Source organism: Vulpes vulpes, chromosome 12, assembly GCF_048418805.1.
Source record: "Vulpes vulpes isolate BD-2025 chromosome 12, VulVul3, whole genome shotgun sequence".
Classification (NCBI taxonomy): domain Eukaryota; kingdom Metazoa; phylum Chordata; class Mammalia; order Carnivora; family Canidae; genus Vulpes; species Vulpes vulpes.
In genome coordinates, this window is record NC_132791.1 from 30952882 (window position 1) to 30971254 (window position 18373).

General features: G+C 35.0%; 1 pseudogene; it reads right to left on the bottom strand.

Moving 5' to 3' along the window:
- Positions 1-2435: 2435 nt before the first annotated feature.
- On the bottom strand, positions 2436-3226 carry LOC112927618 (proteasome subunit alpha type-1 pseudogene; annotated as a pseudogene).
- Between the last annotated feature and the right edge of the window lie 15147 nt (positions 3227-18373).

Consider the following 18373-nt stretch of genomic DNA (forward strand, 5'->3'; position numbering starts at 1 on the left):
GTCGAAGATGATGAAATACAGGTGAAGACACTGGAGTTAGGATGTTGCACATAAAGAGCATGACCAGCCAGAGGGACCTGAGACTTTGCCCACACCTCCTTTAAGAGACTGCTGGCTATACAGTACAGCAAGTGTGGGGAGAGCAGCTTTTCCCCATCAGTCCTGTGAGGCAAAAACCTTTTAATTGCTTATAGCAAGGCCAGAAAATTCACACATTAACTAGGAGGCTAACTCTTCATAGAGGTATCCATATTACATGTGAAGTATGATGATATCACTTGAAAGTAGGCTGTGATGATTTAAAGATATGAACTAGATTCTTATAGCAACCACTAAAATACCAATAACAGTTATAGCTAATAAGGTAACAGAGGAGATAATATGAAATCATAAAAAATTCATTCAATCCAAAAGAAGACAGTAAGAGTAGAAAAGTGAACATATAGCACATGATATAAACAATAAGCATATAGCAAGATATTTAAACCCAACCATATCAATAATCACATTAAAAGCAATTAATTCATATGTCCTAATGAAAAAGAGATTGCCAGATTATATTAAAAAAGCACAAGACCAAGCATATGTCACTTACAAGAGATGCACCCCAAATATAAAAATACTTACAGTATGAAATACTTACAATGAAAAAAGTCCACTTAGTTAATACTTAGGTGAAGAAAGCCACAGTGATTATATTAACATTGAAATTTATTTAAGAGGAAAGAATACAAGGGAGCATAATATTCTTCGGATATTGTTACCAATATTACAATAATATTACTAGGACTACCCAAGCCCTACCACTATGTCTGTCTCCTTTGGATGATATCTCTAAGTGTCTTGGAGCTTATTATCATGCCCCTCCCTTCCATGGCATTAAATTGAAAGACTTGTGCAACTGCAGGAATTTTATAGTCATACTTTTTAGTCTCCAGTTAGGATAAACTTTGAACTTTAATGTTTAGTCCAGAGTTATCCTGTGAATCAGGTTGAGTCTGGAACTAGACTGAAATCATTTTTTAGCTTCTTCTCCTTCCTGCCCTGCTTTTCTTATTCCATTACAGGTTTCATTTGGAAGAACTTCCTTAATAAATCATTTGCATGCACACAAATCCTTCTTTCAGGGTTTGCTTTCTAGAAACTGACCTAAGATAGAAGTACCTGTGAAGATGACAGTCAAGAAGGTTTCCCTGGAAGGAGTACAACATTAAGTAGGAAAGAAAATCATACAGTCTGTTTTTTAAAAGTTGTTGAAAGCACAAACCCAAAAGTTTTGAGAATTATCTGTATAGTATTTTCCCCTATTTCCATTTAAGATAGTGTTTTTAACTCCCTCTATTTTACCAATAAATTATTTTACCAAGTTAAACCTATGGAATGACGTTTTTCTTGGGCTTTAGGTTTGTAAACTAGAACCACTGGCTATTTTGCTCATATAAATTTCCATTATTATAGTAATTCTTCAAATTAATCATAAATAAGGAGGAAAAACAAAGGCAATTTTGCAAGTGAGCAGCATCAGAAAAAAGACAGGTCTATATTCCATCATATAAAATTAACCTACAGTCAATTATTGGAATTTGCTGAAGTTGCTGCTGAAGGTATATAGTTTTCTTTCTTTCAAAGTTGTCTTAACCTAGAGTCCCTAGATGATATTTAATGAAATGAAATATAAAAGGCTTGATATAGATCATTTGTTTTTTCCTAGACAAAGAATCAAAACTTTCATGAGATCCTCAATGAGACTGAATTCCTCCCCCCAAAATCGTGCTTTTGTTTATGAATGCAGAAAAAATGATTTTGATCACTCTGCAGACTTCCCAGAACCAATGGCCTTCTTAACTTCTTCAATTTCACTTTTGAGAAAATGTTCCCTCTCGAATCTCCTTTCTGTCCTTATTTTTCTTATTCTATGTTTCATCTTATTTTTCAAAATACCTAATTATGTTTTCCCATAAATTATTCTTTGACTACTTTTGTTTCTTCAAGGTCCCTCAATGAATTCCAGGAATCCCATGACTTCATGTTGCCTCCTCTGTTGGAATCATTTGTGTTTGCCTTCAGCCCAAGTGTTTCCCAAAACTTCATTCTTCCTATCCTCACCTTCCTATTAGCATATCTGCCCAGATGTCACATTCAAAATATCCAAAATTTGCAATATTTCCCCACAAAGACACTATGTTCTTCATATAAAAACATTAGTACAGATAACTATACTTTCTAGAAAATGATTATATAGACCCTCTCAAAGAAAAATGCACACCATTATATGGTTCAGACAAGTTACTTGGGAAAAACACATCTGGACCGATTCCTAAAACATACCAGAAGACCACGCTGCATCTTTTGGTTCAAAGTATAGATTACTGTCATCATTAAGGGCTCCTGCATTCTTACATATTTGATAATACACATATAGAGTGGTTTGTGACTTAATGCTCCATTGGTTAATCAGCCTTTTCTGCAGGTTCATCAGCAGGTTGAGCCGGCTGTGCCTTTCTCTGTGGTCTTTCTTTAAGACCTTCCAGGAGTGGAGATACATCATCATCATCATAAATCGTAAACTCCAAGTCTTTACCAACAATTCCAATGAAACATTCTTTGTAGTTAGGTCCTGTTCTATAGGAAGTGTCTCTCGTAAGGCACGCAGACCATGTTTAACCAGTTCATTCAAATTGCACTCCATAAACCCAGACATATGTCTCTCCAAGTAAGTACGAGCTGATTGAAAATGGGCTCCAATGGACATGGCTCTAGAGTCAAAATCGTTGGCAGATGGACAGGTTTGGAAAATGTGAGGGCCCATATCATCATAACCAGCAATAAGCAGTCCAACACCATATGGTCTCCGGCCATACCGTTGTGTTGGTATCTGGGTCTTGCTTCCAATTAGAGATACAAGACGAGACACAGGAAGAGGTCTGTCAAATACAAATCTGGAATCCAAACACTCCTGGCGCATAAAATTACATAACAGTCTAGCATCAGCAGTAAGTCCCACAATTGAGATACCAATATGCTTATCAACATGAAGAATTTTCTTCTGATGAGCTGCAAGCTCTGACTGTACTCTCTTCAATGCAACCAACACTGCATGGGTTTTTGATTTCAGACCAACTGTGGCTGAACCTTGTTTGACAGCTTCCATTGCATATTCAATTTGATGAATCCTGCCCTGAGGGCTCCAAACAGTGACGTCATTGTCATACTGGTTGCAAAACATGGTTCCAGGGAGGGTCCCGCTGCGGCCTCCGGCAGAGGTGGTGGCTTCAGGAGCGAGGCCTCCTATTTATTTCTACAGTGTGACTCCCCATCAGTAAGACTGGAAACCCACAAAGTCAAATTGCATGCCTCTTTTCATTTATTTCTAATTTCTGACAGTAAGTCCTATTAATTCTTCAGATTTTATCTTGAAAATATTCTTCTATTCCTACTGTCATCATCTTATTTTTTTTAATGATTTTTATTTATTTATTCATGCAGACACAGAGAGGCAGAGTCACAGGCAGAGGGAGAAGCACGCTCCCTGCAGGGAGCCTGATGCAGGACTCAAACCCAGGACCCCGAGATCAAAGGCAGACGTCCTGAGCCAAAGGCAGACACTCAAACACTGAGCCACCCAGGTGCCCTGTCATTATCCTGTTTCAATCTCTTCACATATCCAAGGTTTTCTCTATTCTAAATTATTCTGTAAACTCCCAGGTATGGTTTCTAAACCTCACCTTTGTCCATGTTCTTCTGCTATTCAGACTCTTCTATATTAAGCCACTATTTACTGAATCTTATTCCACAACTAGAAAACAAAACAAAAACCCATCCACCTTCCATATTCTGCCCACACCAGCATCTGATATGTCTCTTCTTCTCATTCTCTAAGTGTCAATAAATCTCATACCAGCCAGATAAATATGTCTTCAACTTTCTGAGCCCTATGACTTTGCTTATAAATTTAATTTTAATGCCATTCCCTATATCAACAATTCCTTAACTTCCTTAACTCTAGCACTCACAAAACTTTTTTTTTCTAATCTTGCCATCTTGCAGAAGCATCTCCCCTCATCCATTTTGTTTGAAGACAGTCTTAACCTTAAGTATCCCTGAATTTGATTCACTCTTTAGTGTTTTATACATAGTAGGCTGTTAATGATTTTTAATGAAAAAAATTTTCTATTTTATTTACATTGGTTAGTTAAAAGACTTAAATATTAACTTTTAAAATGTGTTCTTCTCATTGTTAAAGTATCTACACTATCCCAAACAATCTACAGATTCAATGTAATCCCTATCGAAATTCCAACGGCATTTTTCACTGAAATAGAATAAACCTAAAATTTCTATGGAACCATGAAAGACTCTGCATAGCCAAAGCCATTTTGAGAAAGAACAAATCTGGAGACATTACATTCCCCAATTCTAAACTATATTACAAAGCCATCATAATCAAAGTAGTATGCTATTCACGTAAAGACAGACACACAGATCAATAGAACAGAACAGACACAGAAATAAACCCACGCATATATGGGCAGTTAATTTACCATGAAGGAACCAAGAATATACAATGAGGAAATGACAGTCTTTTCAATAAATGGTGCTGGGAAAACTGGACAACCATACGCACTATTTGAATAGTGCATAATTTGAATGCACTATTTTATACAATATACAAAAATTAACTCAAAATGGCTTAAAGACCTGAATATAAGACCTGAAACCATAAAATTTCTAGAAGAGAACATAGGTGCTAAGTTCCTTGACATCAGTTTTGGCACTATTTTGTTTTGTTTTGGTTTGGGTTGTGTGTGTGTGTGGGGGGGGTTGTTTTGTTTTGGTGGGGGTGGAGGTTTGACACCAAAAGCGAAGGCAACAAAAGCAAAAATCAACAAGTGGGACTACATCAAACTAAAAAGTTTCTGCTTACCAAAGAAAACTTAACAAAATGAAACGGCAATCTAGCAAGTGGGAGAAGAATTTGTTAATCCTAAAGCTGATATGCAATTAATATCCAAAATGTATAAAAAATGCATACAACTCAATGGCCAAAAATAATTCTATTAAAAAATGGGCAGAGGATATGAATAGATACTTTTTCCAAAGAAGATAAAGCCAACCAGTATATAAAATCATGCTCGATATCACTAATCATCAGGGAAATAGAAATCAAAACCACAATGAGATATTACTTCATACCTGTTAGATAGCTATTATCAAAAAAAATGATAAGCAAGAATTAGTGAGGACATGGAAAAAGGAATCCTTGTGCTATGTTAGTGGAAATGTAAATTGGTACAGCCACTGTACCAATATCCACAATTTCCACAGCCACTGTGAGAAACAGATGGAGGTTCCTCAAAAATTAAAAATAGGGATGCCTGGGTGGCTCAGCAGTTGAGCTCTGTCTTTGGCTCAGGGCATGATCCCGGGGTCTGGGATCGAGTCCCACATCAGGCTCCTTGCAGAGAGCCTACCTCTCCTTCTTCCTGTGTCTCTGCCTCTCCATGTCTCTCATGAATAAATAAATAAATATTTTTAAAAATTAAAAATAGAACTATCATATGAATCAGAAATTCTATTTCTTGGTATTTATCTAAAGAAAATGAAAATGCTAACTCAAAAAGACATCCATCCCTATCTTTACTGCATCATTACTTACAGTAGTCAAGGTATGGAAACAACCTATGCGTCCGTCAATGGATGATTAGATAAAGAAAATGTGGTATATATATATATAAATACACAATGGAACATTCAAGTATAAAAAAATGAAATCTTGCCATTTGTAACAACATGGATGGACTTATGGACATTATGCTGGGTGAAATAAGTCAGAAAAGGACAAATATCATATAATCTACTTATATGTGGAATCTAAAAAAAAAAAAAATCAATCAAGCAAGCAAACAAAAAACCCCACCAAACTCACAGATACAGAGAACAGATTTGGTTGGTGCCAAAGTTGGAGTGTGGGAGGTGGGCAAAATGGGTGAAGGGAGTCAAAGTGTACAAATTTCCAGTTATAAAATAAGTCATGGAGATGTGACTATACTTAATAATATTGTATTTAATCTTTAAAGTTACAAACAGTGAATCTTAAAAGTTTTCATCACAAGAAAAAATAATTGTAACTATGGTGGTAGATGTTAAGTAGACCTACGGTGGTATTTATTTTGCTATATATTTAGATATCCATCATTACGTTGTACATCTTAAACTAACAATGTATAACGATCATACCTCAATTTAAAAAAAATAAAATGTGTTCTCCTTGAGGAAACAGACTATAAGTTATGTTTCAATTCATGTTAACAACTTCTGGAGTCATAGATAAAGAAGGCCAGGACAAAGAAGTGTTAAATAAACAGCATGTCCTGTGCACAAGACAATCATTGGTCAGGCCATAGTTGGTGAGCGGCATATTCCCACTAACTCTGAAAAACTCTTAGAAAGAAAAATTACTATTAGCACAGTAATTTGGTTGAACGAATATTGTGCCAAATGACTTCGAATTTACAAGCAGTTTCATGAAAGATTGCTCCCAAAATTACACGCCTAGAAATAGCAGGCATTAATCACATCCTACAAGGATGCATATATTTTGCAAAAGCCAAATCCTTTTGTAATTGGATACAATATATAATGTGACATTTTAACAACATCACAATATATTTATAAAATATAATAATAGTCTAATAAAACATCTATTACAGATGTTAAGAGAAACATGACTGTAGGATCTACCCACCTACAAACAAATGTAAAATAACAATTTCTTGACTTTTTTTGATCATCTGAGGGAGGGATAGAAGGTAGTTAGATAAGGTTCAGGTAATATTTTTTAATTGTTAGCTTAAACATGAAAATTTTCAGGTATTTTACTTCAAAAAAGAACCTGAAAACAATGTTTTGAAATAGTTAGGAGAGACGTCTCAATTCAGCAAATATATCATAAATATTTTGTACCTATTCCTCAATATGCATTTAGTATTTTATTGGTATTTTTTCCAAACAAGATAATTTTCCTAATTTTATATCTAGGTACCCTAATAAAATTCTTTCAACAACTCTCTGACTAGTGTGATATTCCCACTCTAACAGATGAAGAAAATTGTGTCAAAGATTATAAACAATTTACTATTAAAACTATGTTTTTAGTCAGAAGTCAACTATTTAAGAATTGAAACTTTTTATCTCTAGGGTATATAATGATCTTTTATGTTCACTGAACACTTAAAGTATGTATGCACAGAACCTCATATGCTTCCCTAAAAATTACTCGAATGTATGTATGCGTGTCAATATCTGCACAAATATAGTAATGTAACTATATCATATTTATGTAAGTATTTAAGTTACATAACATATTTGTACACAAATTTTCACTTAATGTTTCAATTTCATTGATGTCTGAACACTAAAACATAGTATTAATAGCTATGTATAACATTTTACCCACATATATGCATATTTATAGTTATATAACATCTATATTTTATACCTCATATACTATTATGTGCAACTCTTAGACTTTGGTTGCAGATGTAGTAAAAAATATAATACAATTCAATTCTCACTAATGAAGGAGAAGGGAAGAAATGCCTATTGGCCCTCTTGACATAAGAAAAACACCCAACAACATGCTATGGTTGCCTTGATTTTTCAGCTAAGATATAAGTATAATGTATGAAGAACTGTAAGGCTACTTATATCTGTGATCCGGCTGCTGTCTCAAGAGAAAGAACCAAATCACAGAAATAGATGGTAAACATCAGGTCAGTACTCAAAAAAATGTAAAGGCAGAAGCATTTCAAAACATTTGTCTTTGAAACTATAAATTAAAACTGAATTAAAAAATATTTTTTGCAAAAGGACATTGATCTTTTTTAGATGTATTATAAGAAACTGGAAATCTCTAACATCAGGTGGAATTTCTGTTCCAAATATACTATATGTGCTAAGAACTAACAGGGCTAAAGTCACCACTACACACATTCACAACTCCAGATCATAGGTGCCTCACCAAGAGTCTGTTTAAAGAATTTAGTTTAGCATTTACTCTCTGAAGTGTTACAAACACAAACAACCTTTCTGTAGATGATAGAAAATGGCACATCCATTACCAACCAGGCTTTCTGACTCTGAAGCTCCTACTTTGCCATTGAGTTGCAGGGTAGAGAATGTTCTGTAAAATTGGCACAAAAATATAATTTGTATAGGAAATCCTATATATGCATGTACAAGTTATTTATTTACATATGACCTTATTTTGTGGAAATTCTGTTTGTAAAGTTTCTAGACATGTTTTATTTCAGTGAATTTTTTGTTTGTATTTTTCACTGTTTGTTTGAGGTCTCCAATAGTTCTATAAAAAGAGGACATGAATCAAGTGAAGGCATCATAACTTTGTGAATGAGAACCTCACTAAAGAGGCTGCAAAGCAACACAGAATTCTATGCCCTTCACTTGTATTTGAAAGTGAGCTTATTTCTTAACCACAGATCTTGAAAAATAATGTCTGTATCACCATTCCCTAGTGCAAACCTTGTTTTCCTTAATAAGAGTTCATCCAAAGAAAGCTTAAACATTTTTCTCTGAAATTATTGCAAATATTATTGAATAAAATATAAATAATAAAAACATTTTACAACAGGATATTCCATGAATATGTGGAGAATAGGGAAATAAATAGGTATAATAAAAAGAAATATGAATAACTATAGTCTGAATAATATTTATTATTTGTATACCATTACCATCTATAATAGTTTATAAATGTGTACCTGTTCAAATCAGAGTATCTTCTACTATAATAGCAAAAATCAGTGTTTTCATAACTTCAGGGAAACCTGATTTCCATATAAACACAAAATATAACAGAAAATATAACTTAAATACATTTGTATTTAATTTCCTCAATCAGGTGTAGATTAGGTAGTACCTTTTAGATTTTGTGTTCATACATAGATACACTTAAAAATAATTCTGGATCAAAAAAAATAATAAGGGTAGAATTAGACCTTCAAATTATTCCTAGTGTCTTTCCTCCTGAAAAAAAACTGTTTATCCTATTTCCCTTTTTTCTTCTTTCTAGACTCTGATGTTCTTAATTGACTCTGAGTCTACTAGTGACCTTCACTCTGTCGCTGAGATTGTAAGGTAAAATAATTATTCATCACCCATGTTTCTCCCTGCCCAGCTCCATACTGTACAGGCTACTTGAGGGCATTATTCTTTCTCCTAAAGAAATGGTTTTCTGTAAAAATGTTGATGATAGAGACTATAAGAGAGAAAGTAAGTGTTAAGTGCATTAATGTAATTTCAGTGACTATTCCAAGGAGAAATATTTAATGTCTAGCAGAACCAAGTTCTAGTCAATAAAAAATATTTTACTGCAACGTAGGTAAGATCTGCCTTGAGATCATTTATCTCCTGCTCTCATTTCACAATTACTAAATGTTTATTCTCTAAGTTTTATTATTGTCCACTTTATTTTTTATTTTGTTTAAGATTTATTTATTTATTCATGATAGACACATAGAGAGAGATAGACACAGGCAGAGGGAGAAGCAGGCTCCATGCAGGGAGCCAGACACAGGACTCAATCCGGGGACTCCAGGATCACACCTTGGGCCAAAAGCAGGCACTAATCCGCTGAGCCACCCAGGGATCCATATTATTGTCCACTTTATACTCAGTACTTGAATAGACATCAGAACAACAAAAATGAAAAAGAAAGAAACTGTTCTAGCCCTTGAGACTCATATGCAAGATATAGGTAGACCAATGATGATGGAAAGAATAGGATACAGATACACACATACAATAATGAGCTCTTTGAATAAGTCGCAAAATCAACTACCACAGCTAGTGAAAATTACAGCCTTCTTGGTTTATCTTTAATTTTCCCACATTTGATAGAGGCGTGGGTATAAGATATGTTCTGAACATAATAAACGGCAACTGATCAAAGTGCTTTAGTGCTGGGAGGACTTATTAGGAATATAGAGAAATTTGGATATGGTACCATTTTAGCAAGAACAGCTGAATCTTACCATACTATCCAATTTTTCATTACTTGTTTCATTGCCTATCTATACATCATTACTTGTTTAAATAAAAGCCACTGGCTTTCAGATGTTGGTGACTAACTCAATTTTTTAAGTCACATATTATGCACTCACTCTGCCAGATTTAAAAATGTTGAGGTTCTGCCTTGGTAGATAGGAGCCTCTTTGTTAAGAGTAAAAGTATATTTTGACAGCCAGACAAAATGTACTAATTTTTTGGTATATTGTACTATGTGACACATGCAGTCCTATTTCTCCCACCACAACTGAAAAACCGCCAAACCTCCTTAGACTTATTTGAAGGAGAATTATCTTCCTCTATGGAGAACAAAGATGCATGAGTGAAACTGTCTCAATCTGTTTTGTAAACTTCCAAAACTACATCCAAAGGAATCTTTGAGCCAGGTCACCCCTAACTGAAAAGGAAATTTTCTTGAAGAACCAGAACATTTATAGTATCTATTCTCATTACCAAGACATTTCCTTAATTGCTCTTTACAGATATATTCTGCCCTTTCCATGCCTAGATTATCTATCCTTCCTATCCACAAGACAACCTATGATTACCTTTGATATAACAGACTGGTAACTACTATTGTCACCTAAGTGCAGCAGGCATGAGAGGGGCCAAGCAAAAAGAGCCCTTCCTGTTGCAGTGAGTCTACAACTGAATGTACACAAAACCAACACTGAGAAATAACACTGGGAAATAAATTTAGAACACCTCCTAGAAATATTCAGGCTAGAAATGTCCTTCACCCCTCTAAAGTCATGACAGAGAGAAAGGAGCATCTTTAGAAGGCATTTATACACAGAGGGCATATGGCTTTTGGCATTGGCTAAATGTATTACACATTCAACAAGAGTCATCCCTCCAACACTTCCAGCTATGCACAAAGTTCTACAACGTAAATTAAGGGCAGAAATGACAGAATGGTGAGGAGAGATCTATAATTAGCCCTAGAATTATGATATATTGTGTGTCACATGGTTATTGATCTTTAACTCTTTAATAAACTACTTAGTTAGACATTTTAAAGTATAGATTTGGCTTTTTCCTCAATCAAATTTGTTGATCTCCATATCAGTTGTTTGTGCAAGTTAAGGTAAGGAACCAAGGTTACATGTTAATGATCAACTTTTATACTAACACATATGAATAAGTGTTGTTTAAAAGATTACATATATAAGTGTCATACCTCACACAGTGTCTTGTATATAATAGATGCTCAATAATCTCTGCTAGATTTGAATTTAAATGTTGATGATCATAGCTACAAATACTTCTTTTCATGAAAAAAACACGTGATGAAGAAGCTGGTCACCTGTTTCCTATCTTTCCAAGTTAGCATTTCTTATGGTAGCTGTTCAAAAGCTATTAATCTTACAAACTTGAGAATTGTTTTTATGACTCTTTACAGTGAGAGAGCACCCAGTTTGGGGGATTAGACTTTAAAATAAACTGTGTAGCACACCACTATATAAGTTTTCATTTCCTTATACTGTAAACAGTCATATCTTAGCCAAACTACATAGTCTGAATGTTTCAATAACTTGTAGTAATGTGAATCTAGTTTAAAAAAGTTTTAAACTTCATTTACACTGTGGACCACACTGATATGTCCTCTCAGAGGGTTATTATTTTATTTATCATAGAGTTTAATATTTCTAAGTGTTTCAGAGAGAAGCATGTTTATGTTGAGAGACTGATATTCCTTTGGGAATCTGTTGAAGTCACTCAATCCTAATATTTTAGTATCCCCTTATGAAAATCATTGTAGGAGTCCATCTGTATTGTGACATTTTTCTCAGTTACCATTTCATTGGTTCCTGACAGTTCTTCAATACCAGCAGGTCACAGAGTTCATTTCATCAAAAAGTCAAGACTTTTTGCATATCTGTATGTTACCAGTGGTTTACAAATGGTATTGCATATTTTAAAACATGTATTTCTGTTACAGTACCTTGTATCTCTTACTGTCGGGTTTTTCTTTTTTGCCTAAATTTTCACCATTAAAATAAAATCCTTGATTACCATATGCTTTCCTGTCAAAGAGTAAATAAATTGAATAAGGGGCTAGATTAGAATCTTCTTGGGTGATGCAAACTCATTTCCTATATCTTCTAAATAGAGTAATATCCTAGAGAGGAAATATGAGAATATCTTTAGCCCATGTTCCCTTCTCCCACAGTTTTTTTTTTTTAAATTAAGTAGGCTCTACACGCAGGATGGAGCCCAGCATGGGGCTTGAACTCATGACCCTTAGAGATCAAGACTTGAGCTGAGGTTAAAGATGCTCAACTGACTGAGGCACCCAGGCACCCACCCCTTCTCTCACTTTTAATAAGATATTACCATAGACACATGTTTAAGTATATTTTTAGTATTTGTTATGGCCTGAATATTTGTATCTCTTCTCCCACCAAAATTCATATATTGAAATCCAAATGCCCTATGTGACAGTATTAAATATGTGGGGCCTTTGCAAGGTGCTTAAGGCATGAGAGTGGAACTGTCATGAATGGGAGTAGTTAGTGCATTACAAAAAAGGCTCCAGAGAGATCACTAGCCCCTTCTACCACATGAGGACAATGAGGGGTTGCGAGCTATGAAGTAGGAAGGCAGCCCTGATTAGAGGGTGATCTTGGACTGTCTAGTCTCCAGAACTGTGATCAATAGATTTGTTGTTTATAAGCCACCCAGTCTGTGGTATTCAATTCAAAATGACTAAGATAGTATTAATTAAAGTTTAAGCAATCAATCCATCTATTTTATGCAAAGAGAAACTTTCAAAATAATATCCACTTGGGCTTTCATTCTACTTCACTGAGAATATGCCAGAGCAATTATTTAAAATGTGATTAGGAATTATTTGTGCACACTGGAATTGAGAATACTTGATTTTGGCTTCAAAATTACAGTTCTTCCTTTCCAATTTAAATGCTTTTTCTTGCATATTTAATTGCTCTGATTATGACTTCAGTACTATATTGAGTAGGAATAGGGAAAATGGATAACCCTGTTTTGTTCTTGATCTTAGAGGAAGTTTTTCACCTTTTACTGTTAATTATAATATTAACTGTGGTTCTGTCATATATGGCCTTTACTATGGTGAAGTAAACTTGTTATCTGATGATATGATTACATATAGAGAAAACACCAAAGTCTCCACTGAGAAACTTTAGATCTAATAAGTAAACTTAGCAAAGTTTTAGGATACAAAATCAGCATCACATTCTTGATTTCAAACTATATTTCAGAACTAGGAATAAAAACATGGTGGTACTAGCATAAAAACATACAGATCAATGGAACAGAATAAAAGTCCAGAAATAAACCTGTGCAAAAACAGTCAATTAATTTACAACCAATGAGTCAAGACTATAAAAGTGAAAAGGATTGTCTCTTCAATAAATGGTATTAAGAAAACTGGGTAGCCACATGTAAAAGACCCAAATTGTACCTTTATCTTATACCATACATACACACAAAATCAATTCAAAGTAAATTAAAAAGTTAAATACATGAAACCATAAAACTCCCACAAGAAAACATAGAGGGTAAACTCCTTGATGTTGGTCTTTTTTTCTTAAAGATTTTATTTATTTATTTATTTATTTATTTATTTATTTATTTATTTATTTATTTATTTATTTATTTATGAGAGAGAGAGAGAGAGAGAGAGAGAGAGAGAATGAGCTGAGGGAGAAACAGAGGGAAAGGGAGAGGCAGACTTCCCACTGAGCAGGGAGCTCAATGTAGGGCTCAATCCGAGAACCCTCGGATCACAACCCAAGCAGAAGGTAGACACTCAACTGACCAAGCCACCCAGGTGCCCTGACATTGGTCTTGACAATGATTTTTTTGGATTTGACCCTAAAAGTAAAGGCAACAAAATAAGAAAATAAAGTCTGCTTACACCAAACAAAACCATCAACAAAACAAAAAGGCTACCTACTAAATAGGAGAAAATATTTGCAAATCATATATAGGATAAGTGTTTGTTATCTAAAATATATAAACTCATACATCTTAATTGGAAATTAAATCCAATTAAATAACAGGCAGACAAACTGAATATTTTTCCAAAAAAAAGACATACAGATGGTCAGCAGGCATATGAAAAAGTATCCAACTCAGTAATATCACTTATCAGGAAAATTAAAATAAAACAGGAAAACTAAAATCATAACCACAATGAGATATCACTGGATATGTGGAGTCACTGGAGTGACTATTAGCAAAAATACAAGAGATAATTAATGCTGGTGAAGATGTGGAAAAAAGGAAACCTTTGTACGTTGTTGATAGGAAAGTAAATTGGCACAGCCACTATGGAAAACGGTAGAGAGGTTCCTCAAAAAATTAAAAGTAGATCTGCCATATGATCCAGTAATTCCATTTCTGGGTATTTATCTAAAAAAACCAAAAACACTAACTTGAAAAAAATATCTGCATCTCCATGTCCACTGCAACATGAAGTTAAAGAAACAGTGAGTAGAATGGTGATGGTCTGGGATTGGGAGGTAGGGAAGATGGGGAGAGATTCATCAAAAGAATAACCTTTCAGTTTTAGATAAGTTCCAGAAATCTAATGTACAGCCTGATGACTATAATTAATATTGTATTGTATTTTGGCAAGTTGCTATGACAATAGAGCTTTAATGTTCTCACTGTAACAAAAATAAAATAGTAATTATTTGAGGTGAAGGATGTGTTAAACTAACTTTATTGTGATACTTTACAATATATTCATGTATCAAATCATCACAATATACACCTTAAACTTACACAATGTATATGTGAATTATATCTCAATAATACTAGGGAAAAAAAGGAAACACTGTAGTTCATTTCCTTTCTACTAATGAAATAAAACCGTCAAAATTATGAGAATTATGTACTATCCTTAGGAAAAAGCAAAGAATGTTCCCACTAGTATAGGCTATCTTCTTAAACACATCCTTCTGAGCTTACCTGTGAAAGAACTGTGTGCGTGTGTGTGTGTGTGTGTGTAAAGTGTTTTTGTTGTTGCTGTTGTTTACCTTTCTCCTTTTCTTTCTTTTTTCAAGTATAGTTGATGGGGATCCCTGGGTGGCTCAGCGGTTTAGCGCCTGCCTTTGGCCCAGGGATGATCATGGAGTCCTGGGATCGAGTCCCACATCAGGCTCCCTGCATGGAGCCTGCTTCTCCCTCTGCCTGTGTCTCTGCCTCTGTGTGTGTGTGTGTGTGTGTGTGTGTGTCTCATGAATAAATAAATAAAATCTTAAAAAAATAAAGTATAGTTGACTACAAGAATTATCTTTTTGGAGGGTAAAAATGACATAAAAATATTATACTTCCCTTTGAGTACACTGGCCAAGAGTTCAGGTTCTAAAGATAGACAACCCTTCGTTTAAGTCTCGGCTCTTCCACTTGACATCCATATGACTTACATATACTTTTTAATGTTCAGTTATCAGTTTCATTATGTACAGAGCAAACATAGTAGTTCTTTCCTCATAGAACTGACTAGGTATAACATGAGATTAATTCATGTAATTCATTTGGTGTAGGACTTCACAAATAGACGTTCAATACATATCAAACATGGTATGTAGTTACTCCAGTAACTGTTCTAATTCCCATTGTTCCCATTATAAAGACTGGTGGGAATAACTTTTAATAGATTTAATAATATGTTTATAAATTACTTTCCTTGGGTCCTCTTTAGGACAAATGTTGTTAAATAGAACATTAAAAAAAAGATCTACTAAAAGGTAACGTTAGCAGCATAGATGTGAATTCAGAGAATTGAGTCTAGAGTTTATTTACAGTCTGACAGTCATAAATAGCTGGCACAAGTTTGCAGAACTCATCAGGGCCACTGCTTTTCCATATCTGGCATACTTACATGTGAAAAACACCATGTTAACAACTTTTCAAAACCCCTTATTTTAAAACTTTTTTTGGTTTTTATTTTCAAGCAGTAGAAACTATTCTTCTACTATAAGCATAAAATACATTGACTGAAAGAATTTTAGGAAGTCTGCAGAATTGCCAGGAAGGCTGCTGTGTAAAACTTCAGACATGGGTAGGAATTTAAGCAAGCCTTAATAGCAGCCACATCTCTAGTAAGTTCAGCCTCTGCTGTAACATTACATGCTATTGTTTTTCCAGTCATAGACATCATCCAACTAGATGGTACTGCCACTGCTACTGCCACCTGCTTTCAGAATGTGTTAGAAAGAGCACGTGTATCCTTGTTTTCACCATTCTTTTTTTTTTTTTGAATTATACATTTTATTTTTTATTTTTTTAATTAATTTTTATTGGTGTTCAATTTACCAACATACAGAAAAACACCCAGTGCTCATCCCGTCAAGTGTCCACCTCAGTGCCTGTCACCCATTCCCCTCCAACACCCGCCCTCCTCCCCTTCCACCACCCCTAGTTCATTTCCCCGAGTTAGGAGTCTTTATGTTCTGTCTCCCTTCTTGATATTTCCCAACATTTCTTTTCCCTTCCTTTATATTCCCTTTCACTATTACTCATATTCCCCAAATGAATGAGAACATATACTGTTTGTCCTTCTCCGATTGACTTATTTCACTCAGCATAATACCCTCCAGTTCCATCCACGTTGAAGCAAGTGGTGGGTATTTGTCGTTTCTAATTGCTGAGTAATATTCCATTGTATACATAAACACCATTCTTATTTGAATTTTAGGATAGCGTATTTGATGAGTAAAGTCTAGATCACATGTCCATGTCTCAGTTGCAAAGGAAGATAAGCAAACAAACACTTGTCATTTTCATTGTTTATAATAGGAACTAGGCTCTGCCATTTGGAAAAACTCACAAATTGTTGAGCCCTCCAAATATAGAAAAAGGGTTTAGATTCATAATAGCCACACACACAGGAAAGAAAGAAAGAAAGAAAGAAAGAAAGAAAGAAAGAAAGAAAGAAAGAAAGAAAAGGAAGGAGGAAGGAAGGAAGGAAGGAAGGAAGGAAGGAAGGAAGGAAGGAAAGAAGGAAGGAAAGAAAGGAAAAAAATAACAGATAAGACCAGGAAATGTCAAACATTTTTCTCTACTTTCCATCTACTTTATATTTTTCCTACTTTCCATCATTTGAAAAGGTAGCCTCCCTTTCAAATTCTCTACTTCAGATTTGGGGGACCTATCTCTACTTCAGGTGACTGACAGGTTTACACAGGGTGATTAACTTTCTAGGTCTAGCAGCATAATGTGTCATACTTCAATTAGAAAGCGTTTAATAGGAGTCACACATTTAGATCTTTCATCCATTTTGAGTTTATCTTTGTGTATGGTGAAAGAGAGTGGTCTAGTTTCATTCTTCTCCATGTGGATGTCCAATTTTCCCAGCGCCATTTATTGAAGAGACTTTCTTTTTTTTATAATAAATTTATTTTTTATTGGTGTTCAATTTGCCAACATACAGAAAAACACCCAGCGCTCATCCCATCAAGTGCCCCCCTCAGTGCCCGTCACCCATTCACCTCCACCGCCTGCCCTCCTCCCCTTCCCCCACCCCTAGTTTGTTTCCCAGAGTTAGGAGTCTTTATGTTCTGTCTCCCTTTCTGATATTTCCCACACATTTCTTCTCCCTTCCCTTCTATTCCCTTTCACTATTATTTATATTCCCCAAATGAATGAGAACATATAATGTTTGTCCTTCTCCAATTGACTTACTTCACTCAGCATAATACCCTCCAGTTCCATCCACGTTGAAGCAAATGGTGGGTATTTGTCATTTCTAATGGCTGAGTAATATTCCATTGTGTACATAAACCACATCTTCTTTATCCATTCATCTTTTGATGGACATGCGACTGTCTTTCTTCCAGTGGATAGTCTTTCCTCCTTTATCGAATATTAGTTGACCATAAAATTGAGGGCCAAACTATGGAAGGAGCCTCGGTGTCCATCGAAAGATGAATGGATAAAGAAGATGTGGTCTATGTATACAATGGAATATTACTCAGCCATTAGAAATGACAAATACCCACCATTTACTTCAACGTGGATGGAACTGGAGGGTATTACGCTGAGTGAAGTAAGTCAATTGGAGAAGGACAAACATTATATGTTCTCATTCATTTGGGGAATATAAATAATAGTGAAAGGGAATAGAAGGGAAGGGAGAAGAAATGTGTGGGAAATATCAGAAAGGGAGACAGAACATAAAGACTCCTAACTCTGGGAAACAAACTAGGGGTGGTGGAAGGGGAGGAGGGCAGGCAGTGGGGGTGAATGGGTGACGGGCACTGAGGGGGGCACTTGATGGGATGAGCGCTGGGTG